Here is a 13,263-nt window from a genome sequence, read left to right as displayed (position 1 = left end):
CTTCATAAATATATATTACATGCAAGGCAATGAAACTGATAGAATTATCTTTTTTAATGCTGAAATGCATCATACGGTCTCCTGATGTGAAGGGCAAACACCTAAGCCCTGAGCTCTCGTAACACTCCCAGGACAACCTGTAGCAGCAGTGGGGAAGCAGAGCTGGTACCACACGATGGGCCAGCTGCGAGGTGGGAATGAGGGATGACGCTAACTTTGGAAAGGCACAAAAAAAGAAATTGCTTTTAGCTTTTACTGATACAGAACAAAGAATATGATCCGATGGACAGAATAATATTTAAGAGCAAGTGTACCTGCATGGTCTGTGGAGACCCTGCTCTTCCCACGCTGCTGAACAAATCCTCATCTCCCATGTTCAGCCTGAGCTCCTGGTGGCTGGGGGTGCACCTCCCATAACCTGCTTTTCTCCACAGCTTTTATACTTAACTTCTCCCATTTTTCCTCCTCCCTCACCTTATTCCATCTGAATTTTAAATGAATTTGCTTCAGGCAACTCTGGTGTCCTTTCAATGAAATGTGCTCTCCCCCAAAACAACCCCCCTTTTAAACAGCCCTGAGAATGTATAGCAGCAAAGCCCAATACTTATGGAAATAAACTAAAAAATCACTTTTTTGAGCATTCACAAAGGACGTTTGATTACTTGACAAATAATTCTGTTTCCTATTGTTATTGCTGAACAAAATAAACTGAAAGATTTTGGGGAGATGCCAGGGTGAGGAGTGGGAGGGATCCATTTGTCCCCATTTTCCTGGCTGCTTTTCTTTTCAGTCTCTAACTTCTCATCATTTCATCAACTCCAGAAAATCTACAGGAAAGTACAGCAAACTCTAGCCTTCCTGCCCCCATGCTTTTTGAAACAAGAGCTCACTTGATGGGTTGCAATGGAAAAATAACTAGAAAACCTAGATGAGGAAGACAAAGAACTAGGCAGGTTTCTTTGTTCTCCTGGAGTGAAGGTGAAACACTAAAGATCAGAAATTTGCTAAATCCAAGGATATCAGGAACGCAGAGGTGCCGGCACTGCCCGCGCCGGCCCGCATCACCGCGCAGACCCACCCAGCATCCACGCGTACTTTGTGCCTCTGCAGCAATGCTGGTGCACAGCCACACAGCCACGGGTCCATTACATACTCTTCAACAATTTTAACAATTTTAACTACAGAAGAAGGAGCTGAATTGAACATGCTGCAAACTGCCTGGTTCTGGTTACAAGCTCAAGAAACCGAGTGAAATAAAGTGCGAAGCTTAGCGTATCCTCTCTAAGCCAGTGAGCAAGTCAGGCTTAGTGGGTTATTTGATGATATTTGACTCTCCTTCTATATGAATAACATCTGCAAATACGCTGAGTCTCTTTGGAATTGTTTTTGGTTTAAAAGAATTTGTTATTTAGAGCATTTCTATCAGTCACTCCCTGGCTTGCTGTTTTGGCTGGTCACAGTGTCACGTTTTCAGCCTGCCTCAAGAAACATCATTCTCATAATAACCAGGTGTTTGTTACAGAAGCCACCAAAGACAACAGGAGAGAGCCCCGGTACTATGAGCCTACTGCTGTGGGTTAGAAATGAGGATGATGCTAAAGCGCAGGGAAAGAAGACAAAATTAGATGAAGAAAAAGATCCAATTTCCAAAACTCCACTGGCCACGTTTAGATTTCTCAGTGGCAGCCAGCTCAGTGTTAGGCTAGATCCTGCACGCGTCCTGCTCTGTGTGGGTGCATCCACCCAGCTGCTGTAGCAAGGCCAGTGACACCGGCAGCTTTAAGCGTTCCAGCCATCCCAAAGGATCTTCCTCAACAATGATGTCTGGTCGTTCTAGGAAAGAGCTCAGGCAGAACTGTTTGCCTTTTTCACACCAGTCAAGTCACAGGAAGGAATTAAGAGGACAATGCTAGAAAAATCAGTGGTGACCATACCTACCTCCATCATCTCCACCATATATCTCGAGGGCTTCTGCAACTGCTGCCAGTAGCAGAGCAAAAGCAAGCTTTCTTCTCAATCTTCTCTCGATCTAGAGATAATAACATAAAAAAGACCATCCTGGGGCAGACCAAAGGTACACCTAGTCTAGTGCTTCCTCCCCAGCAAAGAACAGCAAGAGGGATGAATGCGAGAACAGGGTGAGCAGTCAGTGATACTTTCCCAGAATACTCTTCACACTGTCAACACTGTGTGGCTTTCTAAGCCAAAACCAGTGCATTGCATTTAACACCTTTTGGTGAATTTATTGACCATGAAATTTTCTCATGGTCCTCCAATCCCATGCAGTCTTGGCACCTTGAAGGTGCTGTACCAAGGAGATCCACACCTTAACTACAGTCCCATAAAGAATCACCTCCTTTAAATCATCCTGAACCTGCCACTTGCCAAGTTTATCTGCTGTCCCTGGTTCTTATCCTGGAAGAAAGAGGGAAGGACTGATGTCCCCATCCCTATCTGATCTTGCAGGCTCCTTCTATCCCTCCTTGAGCTGTCTCGCACCGAGGCGGCAGGAGTCGTCCCTCTGCGACTACCCTGAGGCTACGCAGGCATGTGGGTCCAGATGTCACCAGCCTGGACAGCAAGTTTGGGATTGGGAACAGTCTTGGACACAAGCTTAAAGACAGTCTCCTGCCTAGTAAGATCTTAAGCCTCACCCAAGCTTAATTCATCAGCACCAGCAAGGAGTGCAGGTACACAAGTGCGAGGCACTGCACGAGTGCCGGCGGCGTGGCAGCAGACACATCAGCCTGCGTGCCAGCCTCTGCATGTGTTTAGACAGACGGCAATGTTTTGCAGTCATCGTATTTCCACAATTTGCCCAACCTTACCTCCTCTTTCCTTCCAGGCTTTAAGGTAAGCAACCTTAAAAGCAGCTCCAGAAGTGGGCAGAGGCTAAAGAAGAAAGTCCCAGAAAAGACATCTGGGCAGGGAGAGGTGGGAGGGGGGCACGTGCCCGTACGCCCCGTCACCAGCCTGCTTGAAAAGAGAACTAATATCATTTGTGTGGGATTTTCCTCCCCCTCCCACAGATCAAAAGGACAGCAGCAATGCAATCTGCTGTTTGTGTAGGAAATGTGTCAGAAGAGGGAAGGAGGGGATACACATGGGAACATCTGCTCTAAGAAGCCACTTGAAAATTAACCATTTAGGTCCTGGTCCAGGGAGCACCTGCCTAGCACTAAGCCTCGGTGACACTGGGGCTGTGGACGTTCACGGCACCTTCGGCAAAGTCCTGGAGGAGGATGAGAACGAGAAGCAAGCCTTCCTCCAGCTGCCTCGGACTAGTCTCATGTAGGCAGCGTGGAGTCCCTCCTGGAGCTGCTGGGCAGGTACACGCAAGGGTCGCTGCGCCGGCTGTGCTGAAGATGCGGGAAGAGTCATGTGTGGCCGGAGTCACTCATCTCCATCCAGGCACACCTGAACAAGTGCAAGATTTGCAACTTGGCTCCCTGAGTCATTGGTGCCAAGAGTAGGGCACGGGGGAGACGGGACTTTTTATCTCTTTTGTCTACCAGGCTTTAAGCACCTAAAACTTCCCTTCTCCTCGCTCCGTTTGTTGCTCTCCCCCTCTTTCTGCATCAGCTGGACCTGGCAGCACACAACTGAAGAATTCCTTGCAGAAAGTTAAAGGTGGGGGCAGCGCATCCTGGATTTTCTCTTCTGTCTGTGACTATTACAGGTGCCCTGGTCCCTCACAGCCGCCCCTTGTGCCCTTTGCATGAAAACTTGATGCCAGAATAAAATATTTGCTGACCTGGCTTTGTAACATCGCCACACGCAAAGATAAGTACAACGGAGAAAAAGAAAAAGAAAAAAAGAAAAGATTGTATACTTTCTTCCTTCTGTGTATAAAATTAAAAATCTCACATTGTTCTAGTGCAACGGAGTCGAGCACAAAAGGGAAAAAACAGCCCCATGTTGTTCTAGGCCAGGTGCCAAAACAACTTGTGCGAGTTTGCGCTGGCAGCGGCATTCTCCGGCAGAAGGTCCGCGCTCAGCCGCGGCAGAGACTCGTAACCACCGACCCTGCCTGCCAGGTCACCGAGTCGCCTTCCTCTTAGCCCCCCGCCACCCAGGACCTGCCACGCACTTAAGCAAAGGCTGTTTGGTTTTTCTTTTTTTTTTTTTTTAATTTGGTGTGTCCTGTAAAACGTGTCCCATGATTGACGCTTACTACCCGGGGTGGCACACGAAAGACTGCCGTCTCTGTGAAAACTTCAACCTTAACCCGGTTTTGGATGCAGTCCAACAAATCTTTTACCCACAGAAATACTTTTACACAAGTATTTAAGTCAACAGGATTCCTTGCATGAGTAAGGGATTGTGGGATTTAGCCTTTACCCATCTTATTTTTCCAGTAAATAAAATGTACTTTTTTCAGCCTCTCTAGAGAACTTCATTTTTATTCTTTTGCTGCTCTTCAGGTTTTGCCTATTTCCCCAGAGCTCTCTATCACTTCAAACACCATTTAACTTGCAATTTCTTTCTTTCCAATCTATCCTCTGTATAAACCGCTCTACATTTGCCCACCTTACTTGTAGACATAAGTTAAATCAGCAATTTCATCTCCTTGTTAGGAGAGATTGTTTGGATTTCAGTTTCTGCATCAGAGCTGGTCTTCTCAGTATTGGTTCAGCATCAAAGGCAGTGCTGGAAGACCTGGGAGAGTTCAGGTGTAACTCCCAAGAACCAACAAAAAACAAATTTCCATATTTTTTTTTTTATCATAACTGATCTTAAAAGGACCTCTGCTTTCCTTTTCTTTCCCTGCCTTCTTACAAGTCTGGTCTAAATGCGTGCAGTCACAAATCCTCCCCCATATTCATCCCTAAGACGCAGCAGAGCCTGAGAGTATCCCGATTACAAAGGTGTAATCTGAACATTGCTCAAGGCTGGAGGCTACCAGGCTGAAGTAAGTACCTAGCCTTTTGGACTATGGAATTAAGGGCAGACATGAGCAGCAGCACATCACTTCGTGTACACTGCTGGCTACAGAAAGTAAGGTGCTACAGTCACGCAGACAAACGGACCATCTAGGCTCATCCTCAAGTCTGGGTCTTGAAAGGCAGACAAACTAAGGGAGATGTAAAAAACATGGGGTTTTGGCCCACTGCTACTTCTGCAACTCTCCTAACGCCTTTAGTTTTAGTTTAGTCCATTTTTTGTTTTCTGCAAATGAACATTTCAGCGTCGTGCCAACTTCTGCACTTTGTACACCAAATGGAAAATACTGTCACCTTTTCCACGACAGTGGTCCATTAACCCCGTCCTGCTTTGACCAGGTGACATCCCACCGGTGACGCCCGCAGGTCCCCGGCAGGTGATCACCATTCCAGGTTGTTTCCTTTCACTTATTAACTGTTACAGGCTGACCTCCAGCTGAGCGTGGTGCTGAGTGTCTTTTGGAAGCCTTTTTTCCAAATGCTCTTTAATAAGTGTCACTGAGTTAGCCAGACAAGACTCACACTTTGCAAAAGCATCAGGACTATGTCTTAATGAGCTGGTGTTTTTTCTCCCAACCTTTTGCATGTTTGCTGACATCTCTGCTATTCCATATTCTGAGGCATTTCATTTCCAAGGGCAAACTACTAAAAACCTTCTCCTCCATGGGTGCAGAGCTCAGGCTCTTTGCTGCGTCGCAGGAGGAACGCAGTAACGCAATAGCCTGGATCTCAAACCGCAGCCTGAGCCCCCGATGTCCTGACGCCTGTCACTTCGCTGTGCGATGAAGCCGTGATGCAGGAGCAAAGTGTTCGGTACACAAGTACCAGCTCTGAAATCAAAACTCTTCCACAGGCAGAGAGATCTACCTGCAGCTAAAGTCAAACCTATGCCCTAGTTCCAGGGAGTCCCTTCCCCCTTACTAAATCCTCACCCGGGTGCTAAGCGCTGGTCTCCCCATAGACCCAGCCGTGCAACCAGCTTTAAGTATCCAGCTCTGCAGCCATATTCTTATGCTTAATGTTATTCACATATTTCAGTGATTCATTAAAACAGGACTTATGCTGAGAGTCTAATTAAGACCAAAGTTCCACATTCGTTTCCAGAGCAGTAAAAGGCAGGTTATGTAAACTCGCAGCAAGTACTACTTCTTTTACCAGAAGAGCAAGATAAAAGCATAAAACGCATCCATAGGCAAAACAGTAAAGGAGGGAGTGAAGGTTTTGGCAGACAGTACGTAAGAGAAGGAAGTCTAGAAAGATACTTTTATTTGCATTTCTTACATGACATTCTCTGGACTTCCCCTCCACCTGGAATACATCAGAGGGAAGTGGAGCGACCAGTGTGATGGCTACTACACAGCCCTGAGACAACAGCAGCGTTTTTTGACTAGAAAAATGGTCTGTCTTGCTCTCCCCATCCCCAGCCTCCCATTTCTCTCTCCATTCCTGGGGGCTGGACTGCTCTCAGAAGCATAGGTTTGGCACCCAGGCTCCCAGGGCAGTCAAGCAGAGGCTGGGAGCATGCTGAGCCCAGTTTCTCTCTACACAGAGCTCTCAGACTCACCTCAAAATCCTTCCCATCCAGTGCCGCCTCTCCCGAAATCCTCATCCCAGCTCCTCTGACTGATTGAGGAGACCGATGCCAAAGAAAGATTGAAGGATGGTGAAGAGGAGGGCAGATGCCCATGCTAAAGGGACCCAATATGTTTAAAAATTGGTAGTTTATGTACGCAGAGACAGAAATAGTGTTTGTAATGGAAGAAGTGTGGCTCCTTGCGCCAGGAAGGCAGTTCTAGTCCCAAAGGACAGCACAAAAAGGACACAGGAGTGAGGGAAGAAGAAAATATCCAGGGAGGGTCGCGAAAGGGGCTAGAAGATACCGCCACTGTGAGTGCTCCAAATTACAGATGGTCTTGGAGGTGAGAACAAGGAGCTTGGTTTTGATTCTCTACATGATAAAAGGATAAAGAAATCGTAGAGGTGATTGCTGTAGCTGTCTGGATGGGATCGAGAGGGCAGAAGTGGGCACCGCTATGGCCAACAACAAAGAGATTGTAGCTACGATGGTCTGAACTGTGCAGCAGTTTTAGGTTTTAGTATGGGGAATGGAGAAAAGCGAGATGTTTGGGATTTTATTTTTTTCACTCGCATCTGCAATACTTATGCTTGTTCATATTTGCTCAGGCTGGGTTGATTTGGAAACCCTATGGAAAAGCAAAAATCAAGAGAAGATCGCTATTATATGCCACACACATGGCAAAAGATATGAGTCTTTTATGCCCTGAGACTGCAGATATATCTAACGAGGATCACAACACTTGTACTAATAATATGCTCAGCCAACCCCACAAGTCCCAAGAGAGGAACGGATCCTACTTGAGACCTTTTACAGAGAATGGGATAGGTACACCAACTCTCTCCCTTACAAAGCTTAGGGTAATAGTTGGAGGTAAAATTGATTTATCCTGGGACAAAACATTTTCAGAAGAACTGCTGCTAAACTGGCACCAGAACATTGCTAGTATGTTTATTTTTTTTTCTTTTATTCTAGGTTATATTTTTGCTCAGCAAGTATTTCTGTTGTGAGATTTCTCAGTCCTAATGTAGCAAAACGCTTCTGCAGTATTTAGCCCTCTTTTCTTCCAGGAGTTACTAAAATAAAGTGTATTGTTAACATGGTGTATTATTTGCTTACAAATAGAGCAACACCAATTAAGACCCTCTCCTGCAATAAGAAAGTCTACACTGGACCCTACCAGTGCTGCTCAGCTTATCTGAGAATACATGAGCTTCTGATTTAAAGAGTTTTGTCTGGGCCCGATAAATCTTATGCCTGGTCCCAAAGCAGACACCAATTTTGTCTCTTACTGTCCACTGTTATTTATGGCCTTCCATTGTCATTCTCTACATATCCTGCCACAAACTTCTACACACCTGTTAATTTATAATGTGGGCTCTCAGATTTCCTTCCTGGGGATGGATAAATAGATAATGCACATATTAAAAAGGAAATAACTTGCTTTATTATATTCGAGTTTTCAGAGTAAATGTATATTATATTCTGAAGGTGCACAATAAAACCCAAGAAATATTAAAATATGGCTGCCAGGGTGATAAGCAAGGGTGAAAGAGGGAAAAAACCGCTCTCAGAGGACAGTGTGCTTTATCAGTGCCATGCGAATTTCTTTCACCACTGCAAACCAAGAAGTGTGCTCCCTTTGCTGGAAAAAAACAATGGATTTTTCAAGGCTGAAAAAGTACCTTCATTTACCATTTCTAGAAATCCAGAACACAGCAGATTGTAACAAAAACAACCAGAAGTTGAGGGTTAGTCAAGCTGAGTGAAGCTACGGAAGATGAATAACCGCGAGGAAGCTGTCTCCCAGCCGCTGACAAGGGAGCCGAAGTACAGGTGTGGTATGAAATGTCTGGCTGGGTCGGACGCGGACGTTGCAAGCTCTTGCTGCGGCGTCGAACGTGACCTGGGCTGGCGGTGCCTCTGCTGAGTCCTTTGCGCTCTTAATGCATGTCGCTAGGCTGGTGTGTCCTTATTGATAGCCGTGTTATAGCAAACAGAAATTAATATTCAATTATAAATGCAGCTTGGTGCTGTGAGCCTATCCATTTGGTGGGATGCTTTGACAAAGGAGATGCAAGGCCCTAGCTGCTACAATACACACTCACAAATACTCCGGTGCACACCCAGGGTCTCATTATCAGGGAAGAAATCGGCAGGACGGCCATAAAGCAAATACAACACATAAGCACAACTGCTCAGGAGCCTGTCTGCAATATATGCTCTGATTAATGTCTGGAATGGCAATAGTGCAAGTTAATGCTTCCTTGAGTCTTAGATGACGTGCTTGAAAAGATCTTTGGGAAGGTCATGCCCACTTTTATGACTTGACTGCAAAAGGAGCAACCCCCTGCACGCTGACCTTGGGTTTGACTGCAGGGTAAGTGCTGGGGTAGATTGCAAATTGGAGAAGATCCGTGGACGCCAATGCCAGGTCCTTCTCTTAACACCATGGGGCTCAGCATCCTTTGGGGTTAAATTCCTCCCTGTTTCAGAGGAGGGAATGAAGCATTCGGTCCTTCCAATGCCCGCTGCTGTCTGCATGGGATAAATCAACCTTTGGAAAAGTTCAGAACAACTTCTGCAAATAAACCTCACTGTGACCAATGCACTGAAAATCTCTTCAATCCCTGCAAGCATCAGTCTCAGGCCCTGACTCTCCCTCTGAAATGCAACTGGACTACCACAAGGAATATGCCCTACAAAAAAAAAAAGAACAAAAAGAACATAAAAGCACCAAAATCATGTAGAAACAAACACAAAGAGGCTTCTGCCCAATGCGGTGAGAAAGAAAACGATTAAATCTCATGAAAAACCTGTTGCTACCACTTCTACATTTGGCCAACAAAGAGGGCTAGAGAGGCCCCACTCGGTAAATATATGCTCTTGTTGGATCAAAGGGGTAAGAATGGAAGCGAGTCCTCGGGCTTTATGGACCTGATCCAGTTGGTTTTTCTACTAATTTCTGTGGGCTTTGGCTGGTGTCCAGGCAGCATAAACAACCAGAAGCAGGGCTAGCCTTGCTTGGCAAATGAGAGCCCTGCCAGCACCACGGATTTTTACTCTCTCTGCCCTAAACCTGGGCTTTCTGTTCAACTCTAGAAGGCTCCGTAAGCAGCAAAAGGCTTGCTGGCACCCAGGAGCATCTCATCTGGACCCAGGAACACACATGGCCTCAAAAGGATGCCTAACATGGTGGCTCCCGACGTCTTCCATCCGTCCCCCTTCACGTTCAGCCATCCTCATGTTGGGCAGCATGATGGTCGTGGTCTCCCCCGAGCATCGATGCCAGTTGGGGAGTTTCCTATCGGTTGAGCAGCTGCTGCCTGGCTCCGTTCCCTCAGGGAAGGACTGAAAATGGAGCCTCCTCTGGGCTTCGTGTAGGGCAGCCTTCCGCCCGCAAAGGGCTCGGGGGCCAGAGCGATGAAAGCAGGCGGTTCGCTTACCGCGTCGTGCTTCACAAGGGCCTTCAGGAAGGCAGGAGCTCTCGGCATAAAGCGTCTGGGGCAGTTCTTCCTGTTGCCTGCAGTAAAGGCTTCAGGCTTGCTCACATTAGAGAGTTGTACTACCAGTATTTTATACAACCATAGTTAAATCAGTACAACACCCGTATTGTGTCTATCATTGCCTTGGTGTGAAGGCGAGTATAATATTTCTGAGTCCTGAAAAAGCAAGCCAACAACGTGCAAAATGGATACCTAGAGAAAATGGGAATGCTGTTGCGTTTTCTGACATTTCAAGCTCGGTAATGACCACAGACTTACTGTGAAATTGTAATTGGTTTACTAAAAATAAGACACTGCTAGATTAGTAGACAATTATTCCTAGCTTGCAGCACCCAAACAGGAATTAAAACCTTGGTTCTTTTTTTATCTTATTTTTTCTCTCCTTATTATTAAAGAGAGAAGGGGAAAAATGAACAATGAATTACACAAAATAAGGGATTTATGCCAAGCAGCATAACTCATAGGAATATAAGAGACTGCCCAACATTTCCAGTGCACAAAGGCAGAGACGCTCTACAAGTCGACACATCCACAGTGTAACTTGATGGAAACTGCATTTGCACTTTGGGGAAGAAATTGCTCCACTTTTGGTAGAGCCTGTATTACCAAGCTGCAACTGTGGGATAATACTGTCTTTAAAAGGACAGAGAGCTCCCGTTTGCCGACAAATAGATAAAGCTCTCAGCTTTACTGAACGGTAGCAGATTTAAGCCCAGGACCTTTAACTCCCCCACATTCTGGGCTGGAGTTTCCCAATTTGAACGCTACGGAGGATAGTATTACCAGATACCTGAGAAGAGTTTTGTGACGATGCAGTCGTCTGTGCTCAAAAACCACCCAAATATCCTGGTATTCACTGCCAGTGGAGTTAAATAGTTGAGGTCGGTGAGAGAAAAGTGGCGTTGGCAATGTAGTCCCTGACTTCTGTGACAAAGAGCCTGAAGATATAACATCAAAGAACGGGACTGAATTACTAACAAAAACACCAATCAATAAACCTGATGTTTTAAGGTGCTAGTGCTACCATTGCGCATTGGAGATGACATGCATTAAAAAAAAAAAGTTGCTATCCTGCCGATAGTGTAATCTAGACGAGGCAGCCGAGGGGAAGGAAGAGATCCCTGCTTCACTTCTTGGAGGCTAAAGCACGGGCTGGAGACTCCGGCTGGTGTTCGCACGGGAGCCCTGAAGTGACCCCTGAGCTCCGCTCCCCCAAACCTGTCGGCACGCTCGGACTCACCCCTTTTTCTTCTCAAGGGCAGCCAAACCCGCGACCACCGATCTCTCGCCGCAGCCCCAGCCCAAAGCTTCCCGCCTGCGGCCTCCCCCGCCCTCCCGGCGCTGCCGCGGCCCGCAGGCTCCCGGGACGAGCCGCCGCAGCGACGACCCCCCCGCCGGCCCCGCTCCGGCTTCCCCCGCGGCGAGGGGGGCACCCGGGGCTCCGGCAGCCGGAGCTTTGCGGCGGATTTCGGCGGCGGCCGGCTCTGTCCCCAGCGCCGCGACGGGAACCGCGGCCGGGCCCCGGCCCCGCGTCTTTGCGCTCGCTCCCGCTGAAGGCGCTCACTTTTGACGGGATTACGGCTAATTAAAATTTAAAATTCAAATCAACTATCGAAAAGGTCATCTTGAAAAATCCGTCGGCATCTGGTATTTATCAGCTGACGCACAACTAAAGGTAAATCCGGGAGAGCGCGTCGCCTCTCGCCCCGTCCCCTCCGCGGGGCGGGAGCCGCGCAACTCCCGCTGCCGCGGTGTCCCCACACCCCCCCCCCGGCCGGCCCTCCGCGGGCGCGGAGGCGGCTGTGCTCTCCGCCGGGCAGCCCGCCCCGCCGCCCTGCGCCGCATGCCGGGCTGCAGCGGGCGGGCGGGCGCGCCCTCTGCGCGGCGGCGCAGCGGAGTTGGGAGCGGGACGGCGGCGCTGCCAATGCAGCGGCCGGGAGGGGAGGAGGAGGAGGAGGAGGAGGAGGAGGAGGAGGAGGAGGAGGAGGAGGAGGAGGAAGAAGAAGGGGGGGGGGAGGAGGAGGAGGAGGAGAGAGGGGGAGGGCGCAGCCGGCAGCGCGCACCGGCCACCGCCGGCGGGGCTGGCCGGGGCGGCGGGGGCTATTGTGTGCACCAGACGGGGACACACGCACACACTGGCACACACACGCACGCACACACCCGCGGCTCGGAGGGAAAGTATCGCGAGAGCGGCCGGCTAACAACCTGCTCCACAACACCGCCGCGCCGCCGGCCCCGCGCCGCACCCGCGGAGCGCCGCGCACCGCCGCGCACATGCGGACGCCGAGCCCCGCCGCACGCCGGTAAGTACGCGGTGAGCCGGTGGGGAGGGCGAAACCCACCCCTCCCCTCCCCCCCCGCAAGGGGAAAGTCCTCCCTGCAAAGTTGGGGAGCGCGGCTGCGGGGGGCGGGGGGGGCTCCGAAAAGCGGCTCCGCGGTGCCTCCCCCCTCCGTGCTGCACGCAGCCGGGCGCCGGCGAAGGTCACGGCGGCGGGCTGCGGGGAGCAACTTTGCGGCGGGAGGTGGGGTCCGGGGGGGGGGAGTGCGGGGGGGGGGGGCGGACTCGGGGCAAGTTTGTGGGATTTAATCGTGGGCTATAAATGGGGCTGCTGGAACTTTAAAAGGCAGCAAGCTGTGGTTGGCTGGTAGCGAGATTTGGAGTAACATATGGCATTAAAAGGCGCACAGCTGGAGGTAGCATTTCCATCGCAGTGAAGTCAGAGCAGCTGACTCTCCAGCTTGCGGTGTAATTAGCAAACCGAGCACTCCTCCCTCCCTCCCTCCTTCTCTCCCTCCCGCCTCCCATCTCTCCTTCCCTCCCTCCCTCCCGCCGCGCCTGGCTCGCACTCGCGCACGCACCCGCGCTCCCTCCTGCCCGCCCGGCTCCGCGCCCGCGGCCGGCTCCGCCGCGCCCTGCGGGAAGGTAAGCGCCCGGCCGCGGCCTCAGCCCTGCCCGCCCGCTGTCCTTACGCCGCTTATTTTCCTCTTCGGCTTCTAATAACTTGAAGGGAAACTTTTTTTCCCCTCTGCCCCCCCGCCCCTTACCGCCTGAGGGGCCGGGGGAGCCCCCCCTCGCCCCCCCCGCCCAACCCGCCGCTTCCCCAGCGCCAGGCGCGACTGTTTTGTTGTGATTCGGTGCATAACGACTGAGGATAAAGTTTAAATGTGCGCGTGTGTATGTGCGTGACGTGGGTAATACGCTTTATTAAAAGATGCCCCGAGTTCGCGTTGCTGGGAA

Source organism: Phaethon aethereus, assembly GCF_964289735.1.
Source record: "Phaethon aethereus genome assembly, chromosome: 5".
NCBI lineage: Eukaryota > Metazoa > Chordata > Aves > Phaethontiformes > Phaethontidae > Phaethon > Phaethon aethereus.
The sequence above is the reverse complement of the archived record's forward strand: the minus strand, read 5'-3'. Positions refer to the sequence as shown.